Source organism: Mercenaria mercenaria, chromosome 14 (assembly GCF_021730395.1).
Source record: "Mercenaria mercenaria strain notata chromosome 14, MADL_Memer_1, whole genome shotgun sequence".
NCBI classification, from domain to species: Eukaryota; Metazoa; Mollusca; class Bivalvia; order Venerida; family Veneridae; genus Mercenaria; species Mercenaria mercenaria.
Window position 1 is genome coordinate 19,568,900 of NC_069374.1, and position 6,000 is coordinate 19,574,899.

The window sequence follows — 6,000 nt, forward strand, 5'->3', positions numbered from 1 at the left end:
CAAGAGGTTTACCTTAGCTAATAAGTGGGGCAACATTTGTCCTAAAAGATGTCATTTGACAATATAAATGACATTTAAAAGAATCGCAATAGTCTGTGGTTAGGATAACAGGTTTATATAAGTTCAAAAGTTTATCTGTTGGAAGAACATTAGATATCTACATTAAAAATTTATATCACTATTTTCTAATATCCAGCCGAAAAGAGACAAATTTCTATTTAACTGGTTTCTATGGTCATAACTAATATGATTAACCCTGGAACAACTGATACGTAGTATTAGACCTTCCTGGATTAACCGTATAACAGAAATATTTTAGTTATATATTTAATTAATTCTCCTCATCTTGTGCTGTGGAAGACGTATTTCTTTTTCTTGCCTAACAGACGGGGATTTCCGGTATTTTTACCAGTGCTGGAAAAGTCCATCTTACACTGGTGACTCTCGTGCTGTAAATGACGTTAAACGAACTACATTGTTGTAGAAGATTTATGTAATAATTTATAGTTTACTTCATAATACGGAACAAAATTCCAATACCTTGACAGTTCCTCTTTGTTCCTGATGGTATATTTCTTGATCCAAAAAATCGCAAACAATGACATTGTGTTAATAACTTAATAGAACATCAAACTTCATACAAAGAATCTGTAATCTTAGGTATTGCCGTTAATGTTAACACAATTCCTTTTCTTTTTATGGGGCACTGTTGGTTTATCAAGAGAACTCTGCCTTTTAGATAGCAACTAAATTCACAGTGGTTTTTTATTAATTGTGATGTCCATTTTCTCTTTACAAAGATAAATTTTAAAAGATTTTCTAAGTTTGCTATTAAGTATAAATACTGTCACGTCTGACTTGATGTTGCATCCACATAATCTAAATGCGCTGCTACCATGAATGTGACGTTACACAGGATTAATATGTTTTTTTAAACTTTGACTATTTGTTACTTGTACATGAATTGAAAAGAAACTTTGCATGCCCGGATTCAGACAATTGTATTACAGAAACGAATTGACAGCAAAGGCATGATCGTTGGGGTCCATAGCGCCGATTGTATATTCTGAACTAGTGGCTTCTGATGCATTTTGGGACTAGATTCTGTGCACCCCGGTTGAACGATTTTTCCGTCGTCGGTCTAGTCTTGACACATTTGAAGAAATGATTTGATCTTATTCATTTATTCCAAACATTTAAAAACATTTGCCTTTGTTCATAATTTACAAAACAAAAGGCTGAAGAGCAATTTACCGTCAGGCTTACTGTCAAAACTAAAAATATCAAAAAGAAAAATGAATGCAGAAATAAGATGCTGTATGACTAGGGTTTCCCGTCAAATAGGCAGTGCCTAATTTCATATTATATACAGTAAGTAACATGTACCTAATATGTACTGTATAGAAAGTGTATAAAGTAACGATCATGCCTTTGCTGTCAATTCGTTTCTCTAATACAATTGTCTGAATCCGGGAATGCAAAGTTTCTTTTCAATTCATGTACAAGTAACAAATAGTCAAAGTTTAAAAATACATATTAATCCTGTGTAACGTCACATTCATGGTAGCAGCGCATTTAGATTATGTGGATGCAACATCAAGTCAGACGCGAAAGTATTTATACTTAATAGCAAACTTAGAAAACATCTTTTAAAACTTATCTTTGTAAAGAGAAAATGGACATCAGAATTAATAAAAAACCACTGTGAATTTAGTTGCTATCTAAAAGGCAGAGTTCTCTTGATAAACCAACAGTGCCCCATAAAAATAAAAGAAATTGTGTTAACATTAATGGCAATACCTAAGATTACAGATTCTTTGTATGAAGTTTGATGTTCTATTAAGTTATTAACACAATGTCATTGTTTGCATTAGTGATAATCCATATTTCCTGAATGTAATATCAGTTTGTTATGATTCTTAGACTACAATAAAAATAAAGCTCAATTTGTCATTTTTTATTCTATTAAAGAATATAAGATTGTTAAATTACTGGTTGTAGTGCAGATGGGAATATCCGGCCTCAAGGGAAACTGTCTAGTTCCAGTTTTGTTTTATCAGTTGCAGCGTAATGTTACGATTTTTTGATAAAATAACGGTTTTTTTTAATCAAGAAATATACCATCAGGAACAAAGAGGAACTGTCAAGGTATTGGATTTTTATTCCGTATTATGAAGTAAACTATAAATTATTACATAAATCTTCTACAACAATGTAGTTTGTTTAACGTCATTTACAGCACGAGAGTCACCAGTGTAAGATGGACTTTTCCAGCACTGGTAAAAATACCGGAAATCCCCGTCTGTTAGGCAAGAAAAAGAAATACGTCTTCCACAGCACAAGATGAGGAGAATTAATTATATAACTAAAATATTTCTGTTATACGGTTAATCCAGGAAGGTCTAATACTACGTATCAGTTGTTCCAGGGTTAATCATATTAGTTATGATCATAGAAACCAGTTAAATAGAAATTTGTCTCTTTTCGGCTGGATATTAGAAAATAGTGATATGAATTTTTAATGTAGATATCTAATGTTCTTCCAACAAATAAACTTTTGAACTTATATAAACCTGTTATCCTAACCACAGACTATTGCGATTCTTTTAAATGTCATTTATATTGTCAAATGACATCTTTTAGGACAAATGTTGCCCCACTAATTAGCTAAGGTAAACCTCTTGTGTATGAGAATGACAAACAACCACTGACATGATAAATTCTTATTTCAAATTCATTCTAAGAAGTTCTTGACCAGAATTTTATCAAGAACACAAACTCTGTTGGTCAAAACCCAATTTAGTTTACCAAACTCATAAAAGTCTAGTGCTGTGAAAGGGAGATAAGCAAACACAGTACACATTAATGATTTCTGCTCCAAAATTTGTGACAAATATACTGCTTATAGCAAAAAAAAAAAAGAAAAAAAAGGCATATGCGGGGATTCGAACTCCGGACCTCGCGCATGAAGGGCATGCATGATAACCACTGGACCACAGAGGACTATGACATTAATGTCATAAAATTGTGTATATAAATAAATTTTGTTACGCCAGTGTGTCTGGATTTGTTTTATATTGGCATTTTTTTTGTAATTACTTGCTTTTCTACATTAAAAATTAAACTGGCGATGATTTTGTTCTTCAAACACTACTATAATGCACATGTTTATTCAATATTGAAAGCTATAAGCGGGACGCTTGAATCATCAAAAAATAAAGAGAAAAAACGTTACAAAGAGACCCGAATAACACCGATTTCATCTAATACCGCGAATTTTCAACTCGTTAAAATACGACAGAATAAGAATAATTTGTCTGCTGATGATTGTTCGTAAGAAACTTTATTTTGTCGAATGTCGTCAGCAGTTCCGGGAATTATGGGATAGACAGGACAACCGGTGAAGGTATAGAACATATTCCCAAGTTGAACGGTATATAGGTTTACTTTGACATATATACACGTACACATTATCTATAGACGGAAAAACCTTCGGTTTTCCCGTATTACGTAACGGATCTCTAATCAATTCCATTAAAATTAGGGATGAACTGACTGGGGCGAAATTACGCCTTCATCCTGCATAAACAGATACTAATAAACTACAGTAGAGTCTAGAGCATATACAGATTAAATCAGCATGTCTGTTGTACAATAATGGTATGATCTGCCTGAAACTGTCAGAAGCGTTCATCTGTCATTTTTTAGCATTTTGGAATTATCACATCATTTCGTATTATCCGAATAACAAGGGTGACAATAACAACATAAAATGATAAACAGTAACAAAGTAACGAAGATGGCAAAAAACAGCAATGATGGCATAATTGAGTGTGACAGCAAGAAATATTATTAGTTATTGCATGTTTTCAGTGAAGGCTTGGAAAATAGAATGATGTATAACCAGCAATTTTCGCAATGAGAACGAAATACTAAAAAAGGACGAAGAAATTTACACTGAAATAGATAAATTAGTCAAACCATGCAATAAAAGGAAAGAAAGTCCGCCTGCTCCACGTGTGAGACCCAGATATCCCCACCCACAAACACCACATCCCGCATCCCCACGCGTAACTAAGCCTCTTGTGAAAATACCGCACCCGGTGCTCGCATGCAAGAGACATCCCACTCACACACTGAAACAAACAAACTTTCCCCTTTATATGTGTGTATACATATGTGTAATATAAACGGAGAATGAGAGAATTGATAGTAGTTATTTGCATACGGACATAATATGTTTACATTACTAATACTACTTTGTCGGCGCAATGGATTTCTGATTCTTGAAACTGTTGAATGGAAGGGTTATTAAATGTGCAGTGGCTGTGTGGGGGAATGGTGCGGTGAAATACTCCATATTTAATACAAGAAAACTTATTTATTTCCAAATTTAGTTGTACACATGTAACACCAACTAAAATATGCTGGAATTTGGCTATTAACAATACTTTGTTTGTGTTATACTACAGTCGTATCTTACTATTATACATAAAGCAATGCAAAACTTCTCATGTAAATTCATGTTGCCCAAACGTATCATTATCTACAAAGATATCCCAATCTATGGCATTGACATACTTTATTTGTAGCTGACTTCCTGTGTTAGCTTTGCTTTTAACATATAAAGAATGTTCTAATTTAAGGGAAGATGTTTAAACAAAACAAGTAGCTGTGTTTTTAAAACGCAAAATTATGCTCCCGTGTGTATGTCCAAACATGTTTTTATTAAGGTTTTAAGCTTGAAGGTGAATGGCATATGAGGGTCAAGGTTATTCATATATTATCAGTGTATAGGTCTTGCCACAAGGTTTGTTGAACTAAATCGGACAAATGTGCACTGGCGTTTTGGGCTTAGCAAAACGTTTTAAATTTCGAGTCAACATAATGTGAGAAAATATTCTTATCATTGTCATATAGATCCGACTTTTCATCTAAAATATAATCCTTCACAAATGCTTACTGTTTTTATCGATAGATTTGTCATGAATGTAACTACCTTAAGGTACTTCCGCCATCTTGAATTTAGAGTGACCTTCATTTGAGGTGTGAAAATATAGTGAACCAAAGCTTTCAAATGCAGCTGTTCCGCAGCACAAAAACAGCTCAGTTTCCAAGACCTGAACTAAAAGTAGCTGTATAAAAAGTGATACTAAAATTTGGAAATAAACAAAGCAGATATTTTACCTGTATTTTTCCAAATTTTTGGTTAGATTTATAAATCCTTTCAAAATACTTTATTAAAAATTCATGAATGGCAAAAGTTAGTTCAAAGTTTCAATTAGTGCATAGGAGAATTGTCTTACTGAATAGAACTTAACTTATTACAAAATCTGTTTCCAAATCTGACCACTTCATGTATTAAAACGAAAATACATTTGTACATATTGCTATTTTCAACATACATAAAAGTAGTGCAATGTGCACACACAGATTTTTCTATGTATGGTGTACCAAACTGCCTAAAATTGTAAGAAAAGTCTCCGACTTAATGCGACCAAGATTTGGCAATGATCAAAAATTCGTTTAAAGGATTGTGCAAGTATAAGAAAGGTTTAATTTATTACAGTGGAATTTACGACTTACACGCTGCTTATCTCAAGGAAAATTTGGAGCAAATGGAATTTTCGAAACTTCTTGCGGTAACTACCGAAATTACTTAACGTAACTTTCTCACACATACGTGATTTTATATTTATTAATTATAAAAACAATCGAAATATTTGCTTTATCACGATATATGCAAACATTTTAGACAATCTTGAAACATTGGGCCACAGTATTTCCGCATACTGGTCCGGGACAAGTTCGATGTGTAGGCCTATAGAGATTCCTTATTAGATGTTTCATGCGTCGTAAACTAACCAGTTTTGATCTATCGACTTTTTATACACTATGAAAATTTATGCAGCATGTTTTTAAAAACGCAGTGAGAATAAATCGCAGACAAAAATGTACAGCCAAATATGTTAGGAGGTAATACAATTTGTATACAATTGT